This window comes from Lynx rufus, unplaced genomic scaffold (assembly GCF_022079265.1).
Source record: "Lynx rufus isolate CCGP_SWC_20201006 ecotype Redwood Valley unplaced genomic scaffold, mLynRuf1.p SCAF_6, whole genome shotgun sequence".
NCBI lineage: Eukaryota > Metazoa > Chordata > Mammalia > Carnivora > Felidae > Lynx > Lynx rufus.
Window position 1 is genome coordinate 97,904,706 of NW_025814878.1, and position 16,668 is coordinate 97,921,373.

Genomic DNA, 16,668 nt, shown 5'->3' on the forward strand with positions numbered 1-16,668 from the left:
TAACCTCTGCAATCATAGGGTCTGGGCTTCAATCCCTATTCTACCGTAGCCAGTTATTTCATTTTTGACCTGTAAAACGGGAAAAAGACTATGAACTCTTAGCTTATCAGGATGTTGTGAGGCTCAAGGGAATATATATATTCCTTGGCTGCAGGGAAGTTCTTAAGAAATGTTGGGTATTATTATTTGAAAGGATGGGGGTTGCTAAGGAGGTTAACTGAAGAAAGACATTATTAGCAGGGCACGCTTGCTTCCCTAGAGTTGGTTTTTGTAGCCCTGGACAGATGGCACCAAAGAAAATCCAGCTGGGGGGAGCTGTAGGAGGTCATTAGGTCCTACCCTTTGCTGAATCAGACAGCTAAGCAAGTGACAAGGCCAGGGCTGGAGCTGAAACTCTGAAAGTTGCATCCACTCAGTCCAAAGCCTCTCACTCAGGATCCAGGGAAGGGACAGCTCAGTCCTCCTCCCCCACACCTCAATTCCTTTCCCTTTATGGCTAATTACTTCCAGTATTTGCTCCTGGCTTAATTAACATTTTGGTCTTTTAAATTTTAGAGTTTCATTTTTTCTTCTTCTCTCCCTTTCTTCCCTTCCCTCCCTCCTTCCTTCTCCCTGTCCATACCCTTCCCCTTCTCTTTCTCTCCTCATCCTTCTTTTTCTCCTGGCCTCCCACTCCCTCATGGGATTGTGCTCTGGTCTAGCTCCCTTCCTTCCAATGTCCACAGGTTTCTGTCTCTCTTTTGCTTCCACATCTTGGGCACCTTCTCAGTGACATGGGGGCTGTAAGAGTGTGTGCTTCTCCATTTTAATACTTCAAGTTCTTGTCACCCTAGTGAATATCTCATCACCTACCTTCTAACTGACCCCTGTTGATGTGTCTGGTTGCTGACCCTAAGCCCCTGCCTCTTCTCCCTGTTAGTAGCCTTGAGGAGCTTTGAGGCAATCAAGGCCTCCTGTTCTTTTTTTTTTTTTTTTTTTACTAAAAGAGCTTTGTCTTCCTCTTCTGTCAATTACCCCAGCAAGCCTCTCAGAGGTCCCGTTTATTTTTCCATTGACCTTTTCTTCCTTATGTACTGGAACAATGCCTTATTATTTTATTTATCTTAATCTCTGGTGCAATCGCCCTTTATTCTTCAACTTGGCTGTGCTAGTGTTTGCCTTTACACTTTCTTGACTTCATTATGTAATCTTGCCGAATCTCCACGCTCTGTGCATGCTGTTTAGACCTCACGTCTGTCTTTTACTTACCCTTGAATAGTTTTGTTTTGAAACTCCTGGTCCATCCATATTTACCTTATTCCTTTGTTTCCTCCTATCTGCTGCCTGGAATGTTCAGGGACATTGTCCAGAAATTTGTAACAGTTCTGCTTTATTACATATCTTACCTAACAGGACAGTCCATTACAATTTTTTTTCCTACTTTGGCCTGTCATTTTTGGTGGCCTGAGGTAATGCCCCTTCTGCCCAAGTCAGTTCTGGTTATAGGCATCATATGGGCATTAGACACAATTGTTAGGATGAACTGATCTCTTTTGATTTCCCTTTGAACAGTGGAGGATGGAGAAGGATGTGTAAATTCTGCCACTGACTGGCTCTGTGACTTCAGGCAAGTCACTTAACCACTCTGCTGTCTTTCACAGCCAGGTTGTATTAAATGGGGATAAACATATATGAATCAACTGTAATTGTTAGTGTGCTTTACAATGATTAGGTAAGATTTATTTCTGCAAATCACCTTCTTGCTTGTAGAACAACGCTTCTCCTGGGTTTGTATCAATCCTAATAGTGATAAAGCGTATTGCTTCTCTTCCATGACCCATCCTTTCCAACATTAAATTCTACTTTCTCTGTCTTCAATGTAAACATTTCTACTGATTTCCATGTCAGAGCACTATCTTTTGAATTTTAGATTCAGAAGGGACAACTTTGCGTATTCTCCATTCTGGTATCATGAACAGCCTTGAGGGGATCTATAAGCATACTCCTGAATTCCCTCTGTCTTCCAATGTTCTCTCCAAAGGATGGAAGTAGAAATCCCGGAAACACCGTATCACCACTACTGCCCTTTGGTAATCCTCTATTAATATTTTTTCCTGTTCTCAATCACTCACTCCCTTTCTCTCTCTCTGTCTTCAGATAAAGCACCTTTACTGAAGAAGTTACTGCAGAAGGGAAGACAACCACTCTAATGATTCTTGGAATCTTGTCCCCTTAGGCATATCCTGCCACTCTGGCTGGGAATGAGTCATGTCTTGGAATGTCCATTTTAGGAAGTTCGGTGAAATGGGGACGGTATAGGTTAATGTAAATCTTCAGATGTAAAAATAACACCTCTCAAGCCCTCCTTTTTGGAAAATTAGAGACCAAATCTAGCATTGAGACTTCTCTCTAGTATAAGACACTGGAAACACATATAGACTGTGATGTATTAAATATGTACTACATATTAGAAATACCTGTAATGAATGCAGACATTCTGATAAATAATACAGTGTAAGGTTCTTTGTATGATTGAACACTATCTACTTCTCATATATTTATGTGCCAGCAGTTAAAGAGAACAGGTTTCTTTCCCTAGTTAAACACGTTGAAACAGCATTAGGTCTTTTTAGGAGTGTGTTCCAACCTGAATGCTAAGATTTAGATGGTGACAAAACTAAGCACATGTAGATGCTGTTCTCTGGCACATCCAGTTTTGACTTAGAAGAGGAAGCTCTTTCATTAATTATCTAGACTCTGGCAATGGAGGAGGAGGAGTAATGCAGAATGTTAGAGAGACCTCATTCTAATGTACTTTTCATTTACAAGGTCAAGTGTGTCTCAGGTACAGTCCACAGCAAAGTTCAAAATCCTTGAGATGCAGAAATTGTATACGTTGGCAATGGGTTTATTTACCATTGTTGTATAGATTGTGGTGGCCAAAATAACCCAAGAGCATTATTTTAAAAGGTCTGGGATTTTAAGTTGTTCATTCTAACATTTTTTCTCCCTTTTCAAAATCAGCAATCCAAAGATCACTCCAAAATCTGTGATTTTCCATAGTACATGGAACTTACTCATATTTCCACAGAAAAATAAGACACTGGCTTATTAAGAAATAAGTGTAGAAAGTTCATCTTGTCCCTTCCCAAGATGGTATATCTAGCATGAGACAGAGGCTATTTTATGTTTCTTGCTAGGTTGGGAAGAATGCCACTTGTGTGGCTTTGAATGACAGAGTTAAAGTTCTTATGACACCATAATGTCTATTCTCAGAAATGATTCACTGATTGGAAACAAGAAATGTTAAATGATAGGGGTGTCTGGGTGACTCGGTTGGTTAAATGTCTGACTCTTGATTTTGGCTCAGGTCATGATCTCACAGTTCATGGGATTGAGTCTGAGTTGGGGTCTGCACTGACTGTGGAGCCTGCTTGGGATTCTCTCCTTCCTTCTCTCTCTGCCCCTCACCCCTCATTCTCTCTCTCTCTCTCTCTCTCTCTCTCTCTCTCTCTCAAACTAAATAAATAAACTTAAAAAAAAAAAGAGAGAAATGTTAAAGGATGGAGGGGAGGGTCATCTTAACACCTAACTACAGAACTCTTTACTATGAAGTCAGTATGTTACATTATAGGGAGAGGACATAATGAAAAGAGTGACCAAAAAAAAAAAATCCAGAGTTCCTTTTAGCTGTGAAACTTGCATTTTTTTTATTCTACTGAGAAATGCCCCTAGTCAGTGTGTCTCTAGCAAATAGACACAATCAATTTCAAGTTGTCTGTAACTGTACAGTGCTATGCTTAGGTACATGTGGCTATTGAGTACCATTTTGGACTGAATTGTTCCCTCCAAAATTCGTACATTAAAGTCATAATCCCCAATGTGACTATATTTGGAGATAGGGCCTTTAAGGAGGTAATTAAGGTTGTATGAGGTCATAAGAGTGGGGCCCTAATCCAATATGACTCATGTCCTTCGAATAAAAGGAAGAGAAACCAGGAATGTGTACCCACAGAGGAAAGACCATGTGAGGACACAGCAAGAAGGTGGCCATCTGCAAGCTGAGAAGAGAGGCTTCTGGAGAAACCAAACCTGCTGACCCCTTGATCTTGGACTCTAGCCCCCAGAACTGTAAGAAAACAAATTTCTGTTGTTTAAACCTCCCACTCTGTGACATTTTGTTATGGCAGCCCTAGAAGACTAATCCAAACACTTTGAGAAAAAGTTATACTAAACTAAATCACCCCCCTAACCCCCAAATAGTTTCTGACATCCAGGAGTTGAGCTAGCATTATCCACTAGGCCAGCTATAGGCTGGCCTAACTCATGGTCAGGTCTTGGTGTTCTGTTGAACACAAGCCATCTCACAGTACATCAACATTACATAGGGCCACTCTGTGACCATGGTAGATGAAGATGAAAACAAGACTACTCTGTAATCATATGTGAACATAGATGAGACATGAACATTTGTTCACACCTGAAATCACCCAATATACTCCTTTCTTGGCTAATGTGAGTTACTGCTGCTTCTTTACTAATTACAGCTTTGCCTTTAGTCTTCCCTCAATGTAAAATGTTTATCGGGAACCCTAATCACAAAGTTTCCCCCTCTTTCTGAGAACACTCAATCCAGTGTGAACCACTGCCTCTTGCACCATTCCTGAAATCACCTAACCAAAGTTAAAATCCTATAAATTTTTTCTAATGCACTTTGTAGAAAGTTTCCATGACTTCCCATGGTGTTCATACAAGTTATAAACCCATTTTCTTCAACTACAAGTGTGTGTTTGGTGATTTTTGGCTAAAAGCCATTAGCAATTTGAAATCAAGCTAGTCCAAATTGAGATGTGCTATAAGTATAAAACACACACTTGATTTTCATACACTTATTTGAAAAAGAAAAGTTAAATATCTCATAATTTTTGTATTGACTGCAATGATAATATTTTGATATATTGATAAATATATTATTAAAAGGAAATTTACTTGTTCCTTTTTTTCTTTTTAAAATATGGAAAACTTAAAATGACTTATGTAACCTGCATTTTATTTCTGTTGAACAGCAATTGTTTATAATGTCCCATAAAAAGTGAATCATTGGCAATTCTGAGCAAGAGAAGCTTACTATTTATTTTTCTTCACAGGATTTATTAGTCAGATTAGAACATGCTGCACTGTGGTAACAAATAGCTCCCAAATCTCTGTGGCTTAACACAACAGAAGTTTATTATGCTCAAATGTACACTTCATTGTGGATTTGGACACCCCACCAAGGCTGCTATCCTCCATATGGAGGCTCAGGCATCTAGTGAGATCTTTATCTGTGCATTACCACAAGGTGGAGGTTGCAGAGGGTTCTGGAGGTTCTGGCACAGGTAAACAAGTTCTTTGTTCCAGAAACACATTGGCCAAATCTAGTTATGTGGCTGTGACTAACTACAGGCCAAAGAAAGAGTATAATCTTCCTATACACTCAGAAGAAGGAGAGAACTACAGATAAGGAGCAATAGTTATATCTCCCAGATGAGGAGAAATGTAAATAGAAATGCATGTTCTATGTCTTAGTTTAACAAAAATGTGTGATATATGCCTAATGTATTTTATTTTGACTCATATTTCTATGAAAACATCTTAATGTCTCAAGGTACTTAATGCAATGTGTGGTTACCAATAGCTCACAATTCCTTACATCTTTTTCTCACACTCTGATGAACTTTAAAACACAGTTCAAATTTTGTTTGAAAGCAGTATGCAATTGGAATAAATGGAAGAAATTTTCAAGATCAGTGATATTTTTAAGTTGGTTAATCAGGCTCTATGTCCATCTATATCTATTTCCATCTTTCTATAGATACCTATGCATACTTGTATATACATGCACACTCATATATATATATAATATACATATATATATGTATACATATACATATACATATACATACACATACACATACACACAGGCCTGTATTACTTCATTTAACAAGGTTTCATAATATTCAAAACAAATGTGATCCTGGAGATTTCATTAGTTAGAATCCTCCCATCTGCAGAAGGGATTCCTAAAATGCAGGCGAACTTGCCTTTATCTTCAAAGGTTTCCTCCTAGCATCAGAAAAGTTGTTTGTAGTAAGCCCAGGGGAGGGAGGAGGGTCTGACAAGCTTTCTCCTCCCCTTTTGTGGCTGAACTGAGAAGCCTTCTAGTATAACTAATTTTACCAATATAGATCAGTAGGTTAATTTCTGAAGGAGGCAAGCCTATGGCTGTGTGGGGTATAAGAAAGAAAGAGGTGGGGGGAGTCAGCACTTGATTTCCTCTCCCGCCCTCTTTCTCTCCTCTCTCTCCAGGGTCTGCCACTGCCCTTATAGACTTCTAGCCCCCAGCGCACAGCCTAAGAGAAAGGAGCTGTCCGTTCAGTACCAGGACCACGTGCAACCTGCCCGCCAAAACACAAAGAACTGAAATATTAATTAAAAAAAGCCAATCTGCTCAATCCTCCGCCCGCAGGCAGGCTCTAACGGAAAACCGCATATGCTTTCCCTTTCTCCTTAATAAATCTTCATGTGGGCATTAAAATACCTAAAAGGATTAGTCATTAAATGCTTGTACATTTGGCTTAATTCGCAAGAAACTGTATGTCACAGGGTTACATCAGAACTGCAGTTTAATCTAATTTGCAGTATTTGCGTAAATGCTCTATTTCTTCTGCTGATTGTTACAGAGGATAATATTAATATCCCAAGTGTCCAGAGGGAGAAGGTTAACACACCAGTACGGAAATGAGCTGGATGCTGACTGATGTACAAAAATATCAAAGCTTCTTTTAAGGTAAAACACAAAAAAAGAATAAATGGGAGTGTGGCTTTTCCTCCTCAAGCTGCATTTATTATTATTATTTATTATTTGATCCTTGGGTAATAAGGAAAATGCGTTTTTTGAAAAGGATTTTTGCACTTCAGTTGGGTATGCTGTCCTACATATTGCATTCAAAAGCTGTGTGTATGGAGACAGTGAAACAACTCTTCAAAGGATTTAATTGCAGAATCATTCTTACTTTCTTCTCAGACATTGCTCTTGTAGCAACAACATCCAGTCCAGTTATATGAACCATCCCTTTCCCCACCCTCTTCCAAACATTTCTCCTTTCACTGAACTACTTACTGGACGATGCATTGTTGTCTGTATTATGCATCTACATCTGGCCCTGATAATTTATCTTTTGGTGTTCCTACTTATTTTTGTGCATAAAATAATTCTAATTTTACTGGACAGTAAGTCCCCAGGCAAAAGGGATCAAAACCCTAACATCTATCTAGAAAAATAATTTTATTCATTAAGTACATGTTTATTGATTACTCTGTGTGAGCACTCTGCTGGTTTTCACTGATAGTATATTTTTGAAATAATTTTTTTATTACATATTTGGGACACATCTCAAATTAATGAAAGGAGCCCTTAATTTGGGTTAGTTCTTGCTTTCTTTTGCCAGAATGCTCATGCCAGAATACAATACAAGCTAATATATTTATTAAAATGCATTTAAAAATCAAAGCTCACATTAATTTTAGTAGAATTAGTTGTTAATAATATATTTGGGGCACCTAGATGGCTTAGTCAGTTAAGCATCCAACTTTGACTCAGGTCATGATCTCACAGTTCACGGGTTCAAGCCCTGTGTCAGGCTCTGTGCTGATAGCTTAGAGCTTGGATTGATAGCTCATGCTTCAGATTCTGTGTCTCCCTCTCTCTCTCTGCCCCTCCTCAGCTAATGCTTTGTCTCTTTCTCTAAAACAAAAACATTAAAAAATTTAAAGAAGATATTTGAATATGAATATCAAATATGAAGTCAACATTTGATTGCCCCAACTTTATCTATTGGTGAAAAGCAGCCTCAGACTGGTAGAGTCCATTGCAATTTAGGTTTTTCTCTGTCCATGATGTAGTGTATGACATAGACATTTGATTAGCAGGAAATATTCTATTGGTATATTGTACAGGTGGTGAAAAAAAAAGGAGATTAATGGACAAGTTGAGGCATTCCTTGGAATAGAAGTTTTTTAGGGGATTCAAAATAACAGTATTTATAATTGAGCCAATATACATTATTATACATGATGAGTGAATGTCTATCCATGGTGGTAAAAGGGGCACTTGTTTTATTTATTCCTGGTCCAGTCACTGATTTTCATACCCATAGCAAATCTCTTGGTCTCTAATCCTCATCTCTTATGTTAAGCAGTTATATCAGGCATCTTTAAGACTTCTTCATGCTCTGACCTTCTAGGAGTCTAACTGAACATCTTCAACTTTTGAAGTTTTTATTCCATGCCCTATTGTGACATTTGTTTTTAAGTAAAAGGTGTCTTCTTTTTTTTTTTTTAATGTTTTTATTTATTTTTGAGAGAGAGACAGAGAGACAGAGCATGAGCAGGGGAGAGGCAGAGATAGAGGGAGACACAGAATCCAAAGCAGGCTCCAGGCTCTGAGCTGTTAGCAAAGAGCCCAACTTTGGGCTCATGAAGTCTTGACCTGAGCCAAAGTCCTGGCTAAGCCACCCATGCGCCCATTTAAAGGTGTCTTCTTTGGGGCACCTGGATGGCTTAGTCAGAGAAATGTGTGACTCTTGATCTCGTGGTTGTGAGTTTGAGCTCCATGTTGGGTGTAGAGATTACATAAAAATAAAATCTTAAAAAAAATTGTCATCTTTGAGTCGATTTTTAGTTTGTTTCAAATACAAATAAATAATATGGAAAATATGATCAACAATCAGGGCTGAAATCATCAGATTACTTCAGCTTTTACTTGTTTTCTCAATTTATGGTTTATCTGTTATTTTTACTCCTATCTCTTTTATCTTGTATTATTACTGAATAATTAATTCTTTGTTAAAACATGAATGATTATCATTGCTTTCTTAATAGTTAATAAGGGTCATGATGATTTATTTATCATCAAAATTTTGTTTTTATTTGAAGAAACTGATTATACAAAATTAAACTGATTCTGATACTAAATTCTTGTATTTTGCCCTCTGTTACATGTAAGTTTAACATGTTAACTTTCAATAATTTAATTAAATTAAAAATTCATTAGCAAATACCTATTTTATTTATACCTAATACTTCATTAGATAGTGAGGGAGGCATTAAAAAGTGTATAAAGCATAACTTTTAGTATTTGGGGAACTTACAATCTAGTTGAGGAAATAATATTCCCATATTTAAAAAGTTAATTAAGAATACAAAATCAATTATATGAATGACAAAATGTAACAAATATGACATCATAAAGTGGGCATTGTGGTTTAGGTTTGTTTTCTGGGACTTGGTGGAGAGGGAAATTCTAACATAACATAGTCATAGCCTTAACATTGATATATGGCATTAAAAATCAAAGCCTATAGGGGTCCCTGGGTGGCTCAGTAGGTTAAATGTCTGACTTAAGCTCAGGTCATGATTTCACAGTTCATGAGTTCAGGCCTGGCATCAGGCTCTGTGCTCACAGCTTGGAGCCTGGAGCTTGCTTCAGATTCTGTGTTTTCCTCTCCTCCTTCCCTACTCATGCTCTGTTTCTCTCTGTCTCTTGGAAATAAATAAATGTTAAAAAAAATCAAAGTTGTAGAATCATAATAATTTATTCACATTTTCAAGCTGTAACTCTTGTTTGACAGATAATTTTTTTCTCCCACTTTTATATTAAAACATGAGTATCATTTCTTTTTTAATTAATTAATTTTTAAATTTATATCCAAGTTAGTTAAGCATATAGTGCAACAATTTCGGGAGTAGATTCTTCGATGCCCTTTACCCATTTAGCCCATCCCCCCTCCCACAACCCCTCCAGCAACCCTGTTTGTTCTCTGTATTTAAGAGTCTCTTATGTTTTGCCCCCCCTCCCTGTTTTTATATTATTTTTGCTTCCCTTCCCTTATGTTCATCTGTTTTGTTTCTTGAATTCCTCATATGAGTAAAGTCATATGATATTTGTCTTTCTCTGATGGACCAATTTTGCTTAGCATAATACCCTCCAGTTCCATCCACATAGTTGCAAATGACAAGATTTCATTCTTTTTGATTGCTGAGTAATACTCCATTGTATATATTAAAACATGGGTATCATTTCTGTTTTGTTCTTTATGTTAAGCCTTGTTCTTTCCAGGAAAATCTTATGTTTTATTTGCTCTAAGAAGGGAAATGATGCTCACATTCAAAGCATAAACCCCAACTTCCAAGGGATTGCTTGGATAATAACTGGATAAGAGAATTACATTAGGGCAGAAGTATGGGTCATAATCATTATCACATCAAAAGTTAGAGCCAAGTTTGGTGAATTTTGTTTGTATAAGGTCATTTTCAGGCCAGCTCTACAATTAGGTTTCCTTAAATAAGGATAATATTCTTGTCACTGAACAATAAATTGAGTTTTTTTAAGACAATACTCTAGCAAATAGAGTACCATAGAGCCAGAAATTAGACTTGATGTGGAATGAATTGAGATAAATAACTCCTAATTAAAATAATGACAATTCAAATATGTGAACCATAAAATTGATTGTATGAGCTTTTAGGCTAAGGATATTGCTTTTTAACAAGTGCATCATTTCTAATGCACTGATAATTCTAGGGAGGGAAGTTTTGTAGAAACATCTACAAGACTCTTTAATATCATCTGTCATCTACAAAAATACATAGCATTTACATCTAATTTGTATTTTCAACAATTATTTTGAGAAAGTTCTTGCTATGACAAACACTTTTTTGCTAATATATTCTGTCTGTTACATTTGATACACATTTACAAACTCTGAAAAGAGAATTTAGGGTAACGGATGCCATAATAATTTAAAAATATGTACTATGTGCTATATAATGGCTTTGTTTAAATAATGTTTAAACTGTAGTTTTAAATTTCAAAATATGGGGTATGTTCAGTGTAGACCCAGAAGATGTATATAAAAACTTAGGACCTAAGTCCAAAATATAAATATACATCATATGGAGTTTTTAAAACTTGTCTGCAAAATCTTTTACACTTTTTCCATCAAGAAGTGTGTGTGTGTGTGTGTGTGTGTGTGTGCGCGCGTGTGTGTGCATGTGGGCGTGTGTGTATTGCTTTTCCTTGGATCTAAGCTGACTTTAGCTATTGTTTTTAGCTAACAGAATGCTGTGGAGGTGATAATGCATGACTTATAAAACTAGAAAGGCTTCCGCCTGTGGGCTTGGATTCTTGCTGTGGAGCTCTTTGTTTTCTTATTCAGCCTAAGAATTCCTATAGTATTCTTAAAAAATGTTAAAGTGAGGAAGAAGCAATAAGTGATGTTAGAGTTTTGTAATATTCTCCAGACAAAATTTTATAGTTCAAGGTGTCATTTCTTGTTTCTTCCTGTTTTTGCATGTTTATGTGTCCATCTTTTTTGATGCTTTCCACTAGATATATTAAAGTCCTTATACCGTTCTCAGTCTAGGTGAAGATGAACAAAAGAATGCCTTAAAGCTAGTTGGTCTAACAGCTGACTGAAGTGGTGACTGCCATGGTGTCGGACTCTAACCTGCTTTCCTTGGGAAATAAATAGACCTACTTTGCCTTACTCAGTCCCCACAGAAATGTAGTTCTTAATAATGTTTGGTTTGGCATATAATCTATTCTGGATACTCTGCTAACTATATATATTGTCTTTTTATTCATCACCAAAATTCTGTGAAGTATTCATTATTGTTGTCCATGAGGAAATTGGCTTAAAAGATTAAGTCACTTTCCCAAGATGACTTGTATTGTAAGGACAGCAGCCAGGATTTAAACATAATTATCTTCCTCCAGAGTCTGAGATTATTTCATTTCCTCAGAATCTTGTCAAGTAACACACACACACACACACACACACACACAGCCATTGGTAGAGCCATTAAGAAAAACAGCATAGAGGTTCCTCAGAGGAATAAAAATAGAACTACCACAAGATCTAGTAATTCCATTTCTGGGTGTATAGCCAAAGGAATTAATTTTTTTTTTTTTAGCGTTTATTTATTTTTGAGACAGAGAGAGACAAAGCATGAACGGGGGAGGGTCAGAGAGAGGGAGACACAGAATCTGAAACAGGCTCCAGAGTCTGAGCTGTTAGCACAGAGCCCGACGCGGGGCTCGAACTCACGGACCACGAGATCATGACCTGGGCCGAAGTCGGCCGCTTAACCGACTGAGCCACCCAGGCGCCCCTAGCCAAAGGAATTAAAATCACTACCTTCAAGGGGATATATGTAGTTTTATGTTTATTATAGCATTATTCACAATAGCAAGATATGGAAACAACCTAATGGCTGTCAATGGGTGAATAAAGAATATGGGGCGTGTGTGTGTATAAACTATATATCATGCAATTTTACTGTATATATTCCATTATTGTATGAATTATAATTCTATATGAATATTATATGTATATAATGGAATATTATTCAGTCTTTAAAAAGAAGGAAATCTTGTCATTTGTGAAAATGTGGATAAACCTGAGGACATTATGTTAAGAAGATAAGCCAGACATGGAGAGACAGATACTGCATTATCTCACTTGTATGTGGAATCTGGAAAAAAAAATTGGAAGAAGAAGAGGAAGAAGATAAAGAAGATGAAGAAGGAGGAGGAGGAGGAGGAGGAGAAGGAGGAGGAAGAGAAGAAGAACTCATAGTTTCAGAAAGTAGAATGATGGTTACCAAGCCTGGGGGGAGCAGGTCATGGGGAGTTATGATTTAATGGGTACAAAGTTTTAGTTTTGCAAGATGAAAAGTATTTCGGAGATGGATGATGGTGAAGGTTGCACAACAATATGAATGCAATTAATACCATTGAGCTATAAACTTGAAAATGGTTAAGATACTAAATCTTGCTATGTGTATTTTAACACAATAAAAAAATGGAAAACAATTAAAGAAAATTGTGCATTTACTATGTTCTTGCTTAACCATTCCTATTGTAGTCATCACTCAGCTTCAACAGAAGAGAGAAAAACACTATCCCAAGTGTAAAAGAACAACAAGATGGCAAAAATCTTGGTTTTGAATGGCCACACTAAACAGACCTGTCCCACTGGTGTGAGCCACCTTTTATCTGGACTATTACATGTGAGAGAAATGAACTGCTCTCATCAAAGCCACTGTATTTTTATATTTATTTGGTACCACAGTTTAGCCTATAAAACAATTAATTCAGTCTTCTAAGGTTAGTTTTATTACTCAGAAGTTAAATTTTCATTCTGAGATTACACAGATCTGTTTGCCTGTGTTCAAATTCCATGCTTGTTCTACTGCAGCACACTAGTTCCAGACACAATGGGAGGAGTCCTAGGAGCTACAGTGAAATAGATTTTTGGGAGCTCACTGAACATTAGACAAATATAGTCTAAATGTGGAAGCTGTTTGGGGGCTTTCTTTGCACACTGCGTCCATATCTATCCAACTATTCTGAGAAATTTGTGTGTGATAGGCATTTTGCTAATCATTGGAATTAAAAGATGAGTAAGATCCAGCCTCTGTCTTTGGACTGCCATGTCAGTCAGTATTATGACAGGAAAGATGATGCCAAGATGATGCAAATAATGAGGCTTTTATGAAACAACTATTAATAAAGATGTGACTTAGGTTAAAGGAATGAAGGATATTGAGTTACCCAAGGAAAAACAATTGTAGGAGGCCACAGTAGATGTAAAAGAAGGAGATCACTGCTAGGACTAAAGGAGAAGATCGAAGAAATACTGTTATTAGACACTGGTGAGAGCTGAGTCAGACCTAAAGGGGTTCTGAACAGGAGCTGAGACACAACTTCTGCAGAAGACACTGTGCCATTGTTGTCACCCATTGACCAATCCAAAGGGAAAAAGTGGTCACAGAGTCCAAATGATACAGATTACAGGGTAAGCATACTGGGGTGCAGAGAAGAGCATAGTACGGTGGAGAATAATCTTTTTATTCCCAGAGGAAGCTAATTGAGAAAAACTAGATTGTTTTATAATCTACTTTAGGAGGTGAGAATGGGTCAGTTACCATATGTGTCAATAGACAGAATATAATTTTAGGCATGCATTTTAAGTCTTTAACTTTACCTAAAATCTACCCTGATTACTGAATAGAACAGATAGGTAACCTTCCATGGCCGATTGGGCACAGTCAATCATGGTGGAAGAAACATGTCAAGGGAGAGCTTTCCACTACCTATTTAGTTTAATGTTAGATGACCAACTACTACTATTTTATTAAGGTAATCACAACTAAGTGATTGTATGCCATGGTTCTTTCAAAGATTGCCAAACACCACAGGTAGCATATTTCACATCTTGATACCTTTCCTGAAAAGACCTAGTTTTCCATGGTGTAAATAGGTAAGAATCCTTGTAACAATGAACCCAAACTGATTTTGGCTCATTATACAGAAAGGGAAATGATTAAGAAGATGTTGAGTGGCTCACTGAATTGCCAGAAGACTGGATAAATTGACTTAGAGAACAGACAAGGTAAAGGAGCCAAGAAGTGTGAACCTCAGGCATAAATCATAGCTTAGAACCCATTCTGCTGACTACCTCTGCTTGCTGAACACGAGAGGCCATCCTGAACCATTGTTACTACCTCCAGCATGCATCCTCCACCATTCCTGAATTTTGTTCTATTAGAAGCTCTGGGAATCAAACGTGGAAGAGCTGTGTCTGATTGGCTAATCCTAGTTCACGTGTCCTGCTTAGCTATAACAGAGGCCAAAAAAGCAAGTATGTAGATTTTTCATCCCTCTGTCCCCCAAGAGATAGATTCTTCCTACCAAGATCTACAAAATAAAGAATTCTTAAAATATAGAAAGAGGATTAAAATACTGGGAGCAATACATATTAATTTCACGTGGGTATACATTTGTATCTATATCTTGTATATAATAAAGCCTAGGATATACATATTACATATACATATATAATGATAAAATGACCAGATGATTCAAAAAAACTCTATCTTCGGGGAAAAGACACTGACAATTACTGACTGATGTTCTTCCCACTCTAAATGTAATATTGACCTTCAATTATAAGTTATTTAAAAGACAAAAAGGTAACACTGGTGTAGAGTAAATGAAATCATTTAACACTTATATGAGTGCGTACATCTAAGCAAAGAGAGAAATATAAATCAAGCATCCCAAGTCTTAGAAGGTCGCCACATGGTTAATAAAGCTTTACATAAATTTCATCTTAAATCTGCAAGTTGAGTAAACGACTGTATTTACTTTTAGACCAAACACATTATATAGTCCCTACTGTTTACATTTCAGCAGCTATGCCTCTTACAAGGACCTAATTATCAATACAACAGCAAAATTTAATTTGTTTTCCAACTCAAAATAATTTATAAAGATGTAGCTTTTCCTATGTTATCTTACAGGTTTATGACTAAAACCAGGACTTGGACTTCATTTCAATGTTCATTTTCCTTTTGATCTGCTTGAGGAGTAATTACTAATACTCTTTTTCTCTATCTGAAGAAGGAAATCTTGAGTTACATCCCTCACTCCTTGCAGTTTGGCTATGATCATAACCATAAGAAAATCTGGTGTATTTTGAATAGGGGAGACAATGCTAGGACTTTTAAATTTCATTTTGAGCTGACGCTGAAATATACGGAGAGCAGCTTAGATGTGGACATAACATGTCAGAAAATTTTCATGTTTAATTTTCATGTAGAGTAACAAGGATTTTTGCTTTTGAATTCAGGAGTGATTTGCTGATTGGAGACACAATATGCTTCAAACATATGTTATTCAAAATTGGAACAATTTTCAGAGTCCAGTCTTAAATTATTTCTGAGAATGTCCTGTGGAAGAAAAATGAATTAGAAAGGATCTGATAAGGGAAATTCATTTGCATACCACGTACAACAGAGAACCTGTTGAATGACATTTAAAAGAGGATTAAAGCTGATTTCTTACAAGCTCTAGGATAATCAGATTTCTAAGCTAAAGCAGAATTAGGACTTCTAATTCATTTACAAAGTAACTGATGTCATTGACCAGAGGCTTCACCATGCATTTGCTTCTGGACATATGATCCTCTATCCTTTTATCTCTTTCAGGACTTTGCTTTTTTCCAAAATTTTTTAATGGGGGGGGGGGGGTTTGTGTTGCTGTTTTGTGTTGCTGCTGTTATTAATATGCAAACTCTAAAATGGTATTTTATAGTCAAGACAAATTAGGCCATGCCATAGTTCCTCAGGCTCAATTACATTTACTTGAACAGCAGAGACACTTCCTTTAATAAATATTAATTTAAAGACATCAGCGCATTGTTGAACAGAGAATATTCTTTAAGTGAAAAACAATATGACCATTTTCATGTTGTCAGTGCAGTGTGCACCTTTGAGATCAGGCCACTCTCCTTTTGGAAGCTCTAGATACTGAGACCTACATACTGGATCTCCTTGGGAATAGCCTGATGTTCTCATATTTTCCTTCTCTGTATGTCAAATTTAACTCTGTTCATTGTACAGTGAAAAACAGATTTTGAGTATGATTTCTATCTAGGAGAGACAATGAGAATCTTTCCCCATACTATTCTTTTTCTTTCAGTTGAGATATAGCATTGCATTAGTTTAAGTGTACAATGTGTTGGTTTGATACATTTATATATTGCAGTGTGATTGCCATGCTAGCATTAGCTAATACCTCTA